Genomic DNA, 12,123 nt, shown 5'->3' with positions numbered 1-12,123 from the left:
CCCCAGGATAAAGCCTTGAGTGCTCTGGAGCAGGTTTTCAACAAGGATCTCTAGGGTACTTTTCTCTGCTCATCTTTGCCTTGATCCTGACTAGTCTCCCAGTCCCTGCAACTGAAAAACATTCCCACAGCATGATGCTACCACCACCACGATGCTTCATCATAGGGATGGTGCCAGGTTTCCTCCAGATGTGACCTTTGGCATTCAGGCCAAATAGTTCAATCTTGGTTTTATCAGACCAGATAATCTTGTTTCTCATGGTCTGGGAACCTTTAGATGCCTTTTGGCAAGTTCCAAGCGTGCTGTCATGTGCCTTTTACTGAGGAGTGGCTTCCGTCTGGTCAATCTACAGTCGTGGCCAAAAGTTTTGAGACTGACACAAATATTAATTTCCACAAAGTTTGCTGCTTCAGTGTCTTTAGATATTTTTGTCAGATGTTACTATGGAATACTGAAGTATAATTACAAGCATTTCATAAGTGTCAAAGGCTTTTATTGACAATGACATGAAGTTGATGCATCGAGTCAATATTTGCAGTGTTGACCCTTCTTTTTCAAGACCTCCGCAATCCGCACTGGCATGCTGTCAATTAACTTCTGGGCCACATCCTGACTGATGGCAGCCCATTCTTGCATAATCAATGCTTGGAGTTTGTCAGAATTTGTGGGTTTTTGTTTGTCCACCTGCCTCTTGAGGATTGACCACAAGTTCTCAATGGGATTAAGGTCTGGGGAGTTTCCTGGCCATGGACCCAAAATATCGATGTTTTGTTCCCCGAGCCACTTAGTTATCACTTTTGCCTTATGGCAAGGTGCTCCATCATGCTGAAAAAGGCATTGTTCGTCACCAAACTGTTCCTGGATGGTTGGGAGAAGTTGCTCTTGGAGGATGTGTTGGTACCATTCTTTATTCATGGCTGTGTTCTTAGGCAAAATTGTGAGTGAGCCCACTCCCTTGGCTGAAAAGCAACCCCACACATGAATGGTCTCAGGATGCTTTACTGTTGGCATGACACAAGACTGATGGTGGCGCTCACCTTGTCTTCTCCGGACAAGCTTTTTTCCGGATGCCCCAAACAATCGGAAAGAGGATTCATCAGAGAAAATGACTTTATCCCAGTCCTCAGCAGTCTGATCCCTGAACCATTTGCAGAATATCAGTCTGTGCCTGATGTTTTTCCTGGAGAGAAGTAGCTTCTTTGCTTCCCTTCTTGACACCAGGCCATCCTCCAAAAGTCTTCGCTTCACTGTGCGTGCAGATAGACTCACACCTGCCTGCTGCCATTCCTGAGCAAGCTCTGTACTGGTGGTACCCCGATCCCGCAGCTGAATCAACTTTAGTAGACGGTCCTGGCGCTTGCTTGCTGGACTTTCTTGGTCGCCCTGAAGCCTTCTTCACAACAAATGAACCGCTCTCCTTGAAGTTCTTGATGATCCGATAAATGGTTGATTTAGGTGCAATCTTACTGACAGCAATATCCTTGCCTGTGAAGCCCTTTTTGTGCAAAGCAATGATGGCGGCATGTGTTTCCTTGCAGGTAACCATGATTCACAGAAGAAGAACAATGATTCCAAGCACCACCCACCTTTTGAAGCTTCCAGTCTGTTATTCTAAACTCAATAAGCATGACAAAGTGATCTCCAGCCTTGTCCTTGTCAACGCTCACACCTGTGTTAACGAGAGAATCACTGACATGATGTCAGCTGGTCCTTTTGTGGCAGGGCTGAAATGTAGTGGAAATGTTTTTTTGGGATTCAGTTCATTTCATGGCAAAGAGGGACTTTGCAATTAATTGCAATTCATCTGATCACTCTTCATAACATTCTGGAGTATATGCAAATTGCCATCATACAAACTGAGGCAGCAGACTGTGAAAATTAATATTTGTGTCATTCTCAAAACTGTTGGCCACGACTGTACCATAAAGGCCTGATTGGTGGAGTGCTGCAGAGATGGTTGTTCTTCTGGAAGGTTCTTCCATCACCACAGAGGAACTCTAGAACTCTGTCAGAGTGACCATCGGGTTCTCGGTCACCTCCCTGACTAAGGCCCTTCTCCCCCGATTGCTCAATTTGGCCGGCGGTCAGCTCTAGGAAGAGTCTTGGTTGTTCCAAACTTCTTCCATTTAAGAATGATGGAGGCCACTGTGTTCTTGGGGTGCAGACACAATCCTGTCTCTGAGCTCTATGGACAATTCCTTTGACCTCATGGCTTGGTTTTTGCTCTGACATGCACTGTCAGCTGTGGGACCTTACATAGACAGGTGTGTGCCTTTCCAAATCATGTTCAATCAATTGAATTTACCACAGGTGGACTCCAATCAAGTTGTAGAAACATCTCAGTGATGATCAATTGAAACAGGATGCACCTGAGCTCATTTTCAAGTCTCATAGCAAAGGGTCTGAATACGTATTTCTGTTTTAAATTTTTTATACATTTGTGTACTTTTATATTCTATTATACAGAGCACATTTGGAAAAGAGACCTAAGTCACAGTATGTCTGCCCTGTCAAATGAATGTTTAACATGAAAATTGTGGAGGGGTTGAAAAACGAGTTTTAATGACTCCAACCTAAGTGTATGTACACTTCCAAATTCAACTGTATATACAAACATCCATGACATGTATAAAGTCATCAGATCCTGTCTCTCTGATCCTTATCCCCACCTACAAGCAGCAACTCAAGAGGGAGCCACCAACCCAGAGAATAGTGTGGCGCTGGACAGAGGAGGCAGACTCAATGCGGCGGTTTTGAGAATACTTATTGGAATATGTTCAAAGATTCATCCATCCAGCACTTCATCCATCCATCAACATTGAGGAATATACACTGCTCAAAAAAATAAAGGGAACACTAAAATAACACATCCTAGATCTGAATGAATGAAATATTCTTATTAAATACTTTTTTTTTTATATAGTTGAATGTGCTGACAACAAAATCACACAAAAATTATCAATGGAAATAAAATTTATCAACCCATGGAGGTCTGGATTTGGAGTCACACTCAAAATTAAAGTGGAAAACCACACTACAGGCTGATCCAACTTTGATGTAATGTCCTTAAAACAAGTCAAAATGAGGCTCAGTAGTGTTTGTGGCCTCCACGTGCCTGTATGACCTCCCTACAACGCCTGGGCATGCTCCTGATGAGGTGGCGGATGGTCTCCTGAGGGATCTCCTCCCAGACCTGGACTAAAGCATCCGCCAACTCCTGGACAGTCTGTTGGTGGATGGAGCGAGACATGATGTCCCAGATGTGCTCAATTGGATTCAGGTCTGGGGAACGGGCGGGCCAGTCCATAGCATCAATGCCTTCCTCTTGCAGGAACTGCTGACACACTCCAGCCACATGAGGTCTAGCATTGTCTTGCATTAGGAGGAACCCAGGGCCAACCGCACCAGCATATGGTCTCACAAGGGGTCTGAGGATCTCATCTCGGTACCTAATGGCAGTCAGGCTACCTCTGGCGAGTACATGGAGGGCTGTGTGGCCCCCAAAGAAATGCCACCCCACACCATGACTGACCCACCGCCAAACCGGTCATGCTGGAGGATGTTGCAGGCAGCAGAACGTTCTCCACGGCGTCTCCAGACTCTGTCACGTCTGTCACATGTGCTCAGTGTGAACCTGCTTTCATCTGTGGAGAGCACAGGCGAATTTGCCAATCTTGGTGTTCTCTGGCAAACGCCAAACGTCCTGCACGGTGTTGGGCTGTAAGCACAACCCCCACCTGTGGACGTCGGGCCCTCATACCACCCTCATGGAGTCTGTTTCTAACCGTTTGAGCAGACACATGCACATTTTTGGCCTGCTGAAAGTCATTTTGCAGGGCTCTGGCAGTGCTCCTCCTGCTCCTCCTTGCACAAAGGCGGAGGTAGCGGTCCTGCTGCTGTGTTGTTGCCCTCCTACGGCCTCCTCCACGTCTCCTGATGTACTGGCCTGTCTCCTGGTAGCACCTCCATGCTCTGGACACTACGCTGACAGACACAGCAAACCTTCTTGCCACAGCTCGCATTGATGTGCCATCCTGGATGAGCTGCACTACCTGAGCCACTTGTGTGGGTTGTAGACTCCGTCTCATGCTACCACTAGAGTGAAAGCACCGCCAGCATTCAAAAGTGACCAAAACATCAGCCAGGAAGCATAGGAACTGAGAAGTGGTCTGTGGTCACCACCTGCAGAACCACTCCTTTATTCGGGGTGTCTTGCTAATTGCCTATAATTTCCACCTGTTGTCTATTCCATTTGCACAACAGCATGTGAAATTTATTGTCAATCAGTGTTGCTTCCTAAGTGGACAGTTTGATTTCACAGAAGTGTGATTAACTTGGAGTTACATTGTGTTGTTTAAGTGTTCCCTTTATTTTTTTGAGCAGTGTATATTACTATAAAATCAAACTTTCATGAAATCACACTTGAAAGACACCAAATTAAAGCTACACTTGTTGTGAATCCAGCCAACATGTCTGATTTCAAAAAGGATTTACGGCGAAAGCACACCAAACGATTATGTTAGGTCAGTACATAGCCACAGAAAAACACAGCCATTTTTCCAGCCAAAGAGAGGAGTAACAAAAAGCAGAAATAGAGATCAAATTTAACAGTAACCTTTGATGATCTTCATCAGCTGACACTCATTGGACTTCATGTTACACAATACATGTATGTTTTGTTCGGTAAAGTTCATATATATATCCAAAAATCTGAGTTTAGGCGGGACGCTACTGTCTCACTTGGCAAAAAGCCAGAGAAAATGCAGAGCGCCAAATTCAAATTAATTACTATAAAAATTACTAGAAAAATCTAACTTTCATTAAATCACACATGAAAGATACCAAATTAAAGCTACACTGGTTGTGAATCCAGCCAACATGTCAGAATTCAAATAGGCTTTTCGGCAAAAGCAAACGATGCTATTATCTGAGTTAGCACCATTGTAAACAAAGAGAGATAAGCATATTTCAACCCTGCAGGCGCGACACAAAACACAAAAATAAAAATATAATGCATGCCTTACCTTTGACAAGTGTAGCTTCTGTTATTGGCACTCCGATATGTCCCATAAACATCACAAACGGTCCTTTTGTTCAATTAATTCCGTCGATATATATCCAAAATGTCCATTTATTTGGCGCGTTTGATCCAGAAAAACACCGGTCCCTACTTGCTCAAACGTGACTACAAAAATAATCAATACAATTGAAGACGGGATGATCTGTGTTCAATACAGGATTAAAACCAACTATAGCTAGCTTTCTGGTCACTCGCTTCTATCTAACAGGACACTTCAAGAGACTCTCGTTCAAGATGGCCGTACTTCTTCATTACACAAAGGAATAACCTCAACCAATTTCTCAAGACTGTTGACATCCAGTGGAAGCGGTAGGAACTGCAAGCAGGTCCCTTAGAAATCTGGTTTCCCAATGAAACCTCATTGAAAAGAGAGTGACCTCAACAACAAAAAAATCTGAATTGTTCGTCCTCGGGGTTTCGCCTGCTAAATAAGTTATGTTATACTCACAGACATGATTCAAATAGTTTTAGAAACTTCAGAGTGTTTCCCATCCAAATCTACTAACAATATGCATATCTTATCTTCTGGGGATGAGTAGCTGGCAGGTGAATTTGGGTATGCTTTTTTGGGTATGCTTTTCATCCAAATGTGAAAATGCTGCCCCTTATCCTAGAGAAGTTTTAATGGGTGCATGGTTATTAGTATCTGGGATAAGCAATTTCATAAATTGGCAAAGATCTCAGATGAGGTCGGCCTCAAACTGACAGTGTGCAAGATCACTTCGGACATTTTCAATCTCTCCATAGCTCAGGATGATATACCCACCTGCTTCAAAATATCCACTATCCCCCCTTTTATTTTATTTTATTTAACCTTACTTTAAACAGGAAGTCACATTGAGATTAAAAATCTATTTCACATAAGAGCCTTGTACACATTACAATAAAAACAGACTATTAAAACAACATACAGTGGGGCAAAAAAGTATTTAGTCAGCCACCAATTGTGCAAGTTCTCCCACTTAAAAAGATGAGAGGCCTGTAATTTTCATCATAGGTACACTTCAACTATGACAGACAAAATGAGGGAAAAAAATCCAGAAAATCACATTGTAGGATTTTTAATGATTTTATTTGCAAATTATGGTGGAAAATAAGTATTTGGTCACCTACAAACAAGCAAGATTTCTGGCTCTCACAGACCTGTAACTTCTTCTTTAAGAGGCTCCTCTGTCCTCCACTCGTTACCTGTATTAATGGCACCTGTTTGAACTTGTTATCAGTATAAAAGACACCTGTCCACAACCTCAAACAGTCACACTCCAAACTCCACTATGGCCAAGACCAACGAGCTGTCAAAGGACACCAGAAACAAAATTGTAGACCTGCACCAGGCTGGGAAGACTGAATCTGCAATAGGTAAGCAGCTTGGTTTGAAGAAATCAACTGTGGGAGCAATTATTAGGAAATGGAAGACATACAAGACCACTGATAATCTCCCTCGATCTGGGGCTCCACGCAAGATCTCACCCCGTGGGGTCAAAATGATCACAAGAACGGTGAGCAAAAATCCCAGAACCACACGGGGGGACCTAGTGAATGACCTGCAGAGAGCTGGGACCAAAGTAACAAAGCCTACCATCAGTAACACACTACGCCGCCAGGGACTCAAATCCTGCAGTGCCAGACGTGTCCCCCTGCTTAAGCCAGTACATGTCCAGGCCCGTCTGAAGTTTGCTAGAGAGCATTTGGATGATCCAGAAGAAGATTGGGAGAATGTCATATGGTCAGATGAAACCAAAATATAACTTTTTGGTAAAAACTAAACTCGTCGTGTTTGGAGGACAAAGAATGCTGAGTTGCATCCAAAGAACACCAAACCTACTGTGAAGCATGGGGGTGGAAACATCATGCTTTGGGGCTGTTTTTCTGCAAAGGGACCAGGACGACTGATCCGTGTAAAGGAAAGAATGAATGGGGCGATGTATCGTGAGATTTTGAGTGAAAACCTCCTTCCATCAGCAAGGGCATTGAAGATGAAACGTGGCTGTGTCTTTCAGCATGACAATGATCCCAAACACACCGCCCGGGCAACGAAGGAGTGGCTTCGTAAGAAGCATTTCAAGGTCCTGGAGTGGCCTAGCCAGTCTCCAGATCTCAACCCCATAGAAAATCTTTGGAGGGAGTTGAAAGTCAGTGTTGCCCAGCATCAGCCCCAAAACATCACTGCTCTAGAGATGATCTGCATGGAGGAATGGGCCAAAATACCAGCAACAGTGTTTGAAAACCTTGTGAAGACTTACAGAAAACGTTTGACCTCTGTCATTGCCAACAAAGGGTATATAACAAAGTATTGAGATGAACTTTTGTTATTGACCAAATACTTATTTTCCACCATAATCTGCAAATAAATAATAATAATAATTAAAAATCCTACAATGTGATTTTCTGGATTTTTTTTCCTCATTTTGTCTGTCATAGTTGAAGTGTACCTATGATAACAATTACAGGCCTCTTGTAACGCTCGTCTTCCTCCTCGTCTGAGGAGGAGCAAGGATCGGACCAATATGCAGCGTGGTTTGAATACATACTTATTTATTATTATAAACGAAGACGGAAAAACACTTAAACAAACTACAAAACAATAAACAACGTGAACAGACCTGAACTTGAGAACATATAAAAATGAACGCACGAACAGGAAGGAACAAACGAAACGAAATGAAACAGTACCGTGTGGCGAACAAACACATACACAGCAACAATCACCCACAAACAAACAGTGAGAACAGCCTACCTTAATATGGTTCTCAATCAGAGGAAACGTAAAACACCTGCCCCTGATTGAGAACCATATCAGGCTAGTTGACAACCCAACATAGAAACACATAACATAGAATGCCCACCCAGCTCACGTCCTGACCAACTAAACAAGACTAAACAAAGGAAATAAGGTCAGGAACGTGACAGTACCCCCCCCTCCCCCCAAGGTGCGGACTCCGGCCGCAAGACCTGACCTATAGGGGAGAGTCGGGTGGGCATCTGTCCACGGTGGCGGCTCTGGCTCTGGACGTGGTCCCCACCCCACCATAGTTAATCCCCGCTTCCGTGGCCTCCTCCTAATGGCTACCCTCCATATTAACCCCACTGGATTAAGGGGCAGCACCGGACTAAGGGGCAACACCGGACTGAGGGGCAGCACCGGACTGAGGGGCAGCACCGGACTGAGGGGCAGCACCGGACTGAGGGGCAGCTCCGGACTGAGTGACGGCTCTCGCAGGTCATGGCTGGCTGACGGCTCTGGCAGGTCATGGCTGGCTGACGGCTCTGGCAGGTCATGGCTGGCTGACGGCTCTGGCAGGTCATGGCTGGCTGACGGCTCTGGCAGGTCATGGCTGGCTGGCGGCTCTGGCAGGTCATGGCTGGCTGGCGGCTCTGGCGGCTCCTGGCTGGCGGGCGGCTCTGGCGGCTCCTGGCTGGCGGGCGGCTCTGGCGGCCCCTGGCTGGCGGGCGGCTCTGGCGGCCCCTGGCTGGCGTGCGGCTCTGGCGGCCCCTGGCTGGCGGGCGGCTCTGTCGGCTCCTGGCTGGCGGGCGGCTCTGGCGGCTCCTGGCTGGCGGGCGGCTCTTGCGGCTCCTGGCTGGCGGGCGGCTCTGGCGGCTCCTGGCTGGCGGGCGGCTCTGGCGGCTCCTGGCTGGCGGGCGGCTCTGGCGGCTCCTGGCTGGCGGGCGGCTCTGGCGGCTCCTGTCTGGCGGGCGGCTCTGGCGGCTCCTGTCTGGGGGGCGGCTCTGGCGGCTCCTGTCTGGAGGACGGCTCTGGCGGCTCCTGTCTGGCTGACGGCTCTGGCGGCTCCTGTCTGGCTGACGGCTCTGGCGGCTCCTGTCTGGCTGACGGCTCTGGCGGCTCCTGTCTGGCTGACGGCTCTGGCGGCTCCTGACTGACGGACGGCTCTGGCGGCTCCTGACTGACGGGCGGCTCTGGCGGCTCAGGACAGACGGGCGGCTTTGAAGGCTCAGGACAGACGGGCGGCTTTGAAGGCTCAGGACAGACGGGCGGCTCAGACGGCGCTGGGCAGACGGACAGCTCAGACAGCGCTGGGCAGACGGGCAGTGCAGGCGGCGCTGGGCAGACGGCAGACTCTGGCCGGCTGAGGCGCACAGTAGGCCTGGTGCGTGGTGCCGGAACTGGTGGTACCGGGCTAAGGACACGCACCTCAAGGCTAGTGCGGGGAGCAGCAACAGGGCACACAGGGCTTTGGAGACGCACAGGAAGCCTGGTGCGTGGTGTAGGCACTGGTGGTAATGGGCTGGAGACACGCACCACAGGGCGAGTGCGTGGAGGAGGAACAGGGCTCTGGAGACACACTGGAAGCCTGGTGCGTGGTGTAGGCACTGGTAGTACTGGGCTGGGGCGGGGAGGTGGCGCCCGATATACCGGACCGTGCAGGCGTACTGGCTCCCTTGAGCACCGAGCCTGCCCAACCTTACCTGGTTGAATGCTCCCCGTAGCCCGACCAGTGCGGGGAGGTGGAATAACCCGCACTGGGCTGTGTTGGCGAACCGGGGACACCATGCGTAAGGCTGGTGCCATGTTTGCCGGCCCGAGGAGACGCACTGGAGACCAGACGCGTTGAGCCGGCTTCATGGCACCTGGCTCAATGCTCAATCTAGCCCGGCCGATATGTGGAGCTGGAATATACCGCACCGGGCTATGCACACATACAGGAGACACCGTGCGCTTTACCGCATAACACCGTGTCTGCCCGTACTTTCGCTCTCCACGGTAAGCTCGGGGAGTTGGCGCAGGTCTCCTACCTGACTTCGCCACACTCCCTTGTAGCACCCCCAAGAAATTTTTGGGCTTGACTCTCGGGCTTCCTACCGCGTCGTCGTGCTGCCTCCATTCGCCGGTATCCCTCCTCACACTGCTCCAGAGAATCCAAAGCGGGCTCCGGCATTCTCCCTGGGTCAATCGCCCACCTGTCGATCTCCTCCCACGTAGTGTAATCCAGACTCTGCTCCCATGTCCATTCCTCCTTGCGCTGCTCCTGCTGCCGCTGCCTGTTACCACGCTGCTTGGTCCTTGGTTGGTGGGTGATTCTGTAACGCTCGTCTTCCTCCTCGTCTGAGGAGGAGCAAGGATCGGACCAATATGCAGCGTGGTTTGAATACATACTTATTAATTATTATAAACGAAGACGGAAAAACACTTAACTTCTTTGGGCTGCAGGGGCAGTATTGAGTAACTTGGATGAAAGGTGCCCATTTCAAACGGCCTCGTACTCAATTCTTGCTCGTACAATATGCATATTATTATTACTATTGGATAGAAAACATTCTCAAGTTTCTAAAACCGTTTGAATTATATCTGTGAGTAAAACAGAACTCATTTTGCAGCAAACTTCCTGTCAGAAAGTGAAAAATCTCAAATCGAGGCTCTGTTCCAGGGCCTACCTAATCTTTTGCTTGAAATCTATTAGTATACATGCACTTCATACGCCTTCCACTAGATGTCAATAGGCAGTGAGAGAAGAAATGGAGTGTATAGCTTGATCTGAGGTCGAATAAGAGCTCTTGGCATGACGTGACACCAATTTCATGTTTTCAGGAAGGCGCGAGAAGGAACCGGGGATTGCCTTCTGAAAAGCTGTCGTTATAGACGGCTACTATCTCCGGCTTTGATTTTATTTGATAAATGTGACAATATCATCGTAAAGTATGTTTTTTCAATATAGTTTTATCATATTATTGAATTTTTTTCGGGAGGTTAGGCGTGTTGCGTTCTCTGCGTTTGTTCAGGAAGGAGAGCTTCGCGCCACTTGGCTAGTGTGCTTGCTAATTCAAGAGGGAAAAATGCCATTCTAAAACCAAACAACGATTGTTCCCGACAAAGGACCCCTTGTACAACATTCTGATGGAAGATCATCAAAAGTAGGACCCATTTATGATGTTATTTCATATATCTGTCGAACATGTGTACTATTAGTTTGCGCCTAGATTTTGGGCGCTCTCTCGCCATAACGTAAGCTGCATGTCGTAATGAAGTTATTTTTAGAATTCTAACACGGCGATTGCATTAGAACTAAGCTATCTTTAATTTGCTGTCCAACATGTATTTTTTAGTAAAGACTATGAATAGTTATTTGATTAGAATAGGTAAGTGTCAGAAAGACCTGAACTTGAGAACATATAAAAATGAACGTACGAACAGGAAGGAAGGAACAAACGAAATGAAACGAAACGAAAGTACCGTGTGGCGAACAAACACAGACACAGCAACAATCACCCACAACAAACAGTGAGAACAGCCTACCTTAATATGGTTCTCAATCAGAGGAAACGTAAAACACCTGCCCCTGATTAAGAACCATATCAGGCTAGTTGACAACCCAACATAGAAACACATAACATAGAATGCCCACCCAGCTCACGTCCTGACCAACTAAACAAGACTAAACAAAGGAAATAAGGTCAGGAACGTGACACCTCTCTCATGTTTTTAACTGGGAGAACTTGCACAATTGGTGGCTGACTAAATACTTTTTTGCCCCACTGTACATGTGTATAAAACAATATAAATCAGCACAATTAAACAAACATTTAATAAAAGCAGTCACATTCAACTACATACAGGCCCTCAATCAATAATTTAAACTGCCTGAGTGGCACCAGCACATCTAACTGCAGTGAATTCTGCAGATTGTTCCACAAATTTGGGGCAAAAAAAATTAAATGCAGATTTTCCCAAATCTGTGGAGACTGGAGTGTTATCCATTCTTGTGAACGGGTTTGGTAACTTATGTTTCTGTAAGATTGCTTTGTAAATGAATAAAAGAGAATGCAGCTCTCTTCTTACAGACAGAGAGGTCCATGCCACATTTTTGTACAGACTACAATGATGAGTCCTAGAATTTTCCCCTGTGATAAAACAAATAGCTGAATGGTAGACTGCGTCCAAGAGTTTTAAAACAAAGGTTGCCGCATGCATGTAAACAATATAACCAAAATCCAATACAGGGATAAGCATTGTTTGAACAATCTTTCTCCTATTTTTAATACTTAGGCATGATTTTTTCAATATAAAAAAAACATCTTGGATCTTAGCT

Source organism: Salvelinus alpinus, chromosome 18 (genome assembly GCF_045679555.1).
Source record: "Salvelinus alpinus chromosome 18, SLU_Salpinus.1, whole genome shotgun sequence".
NCBI lineage: Eukaryota > Metazoa > Chordata > Actinopteri > Salmoniformes > Salmonidae > Salvelinus > Salvelinus alpinus.
The sequence above is the reverse complement of the archived record's forward strand: the minus strand, read 5'-3'. Positions refer to the sequence as shown.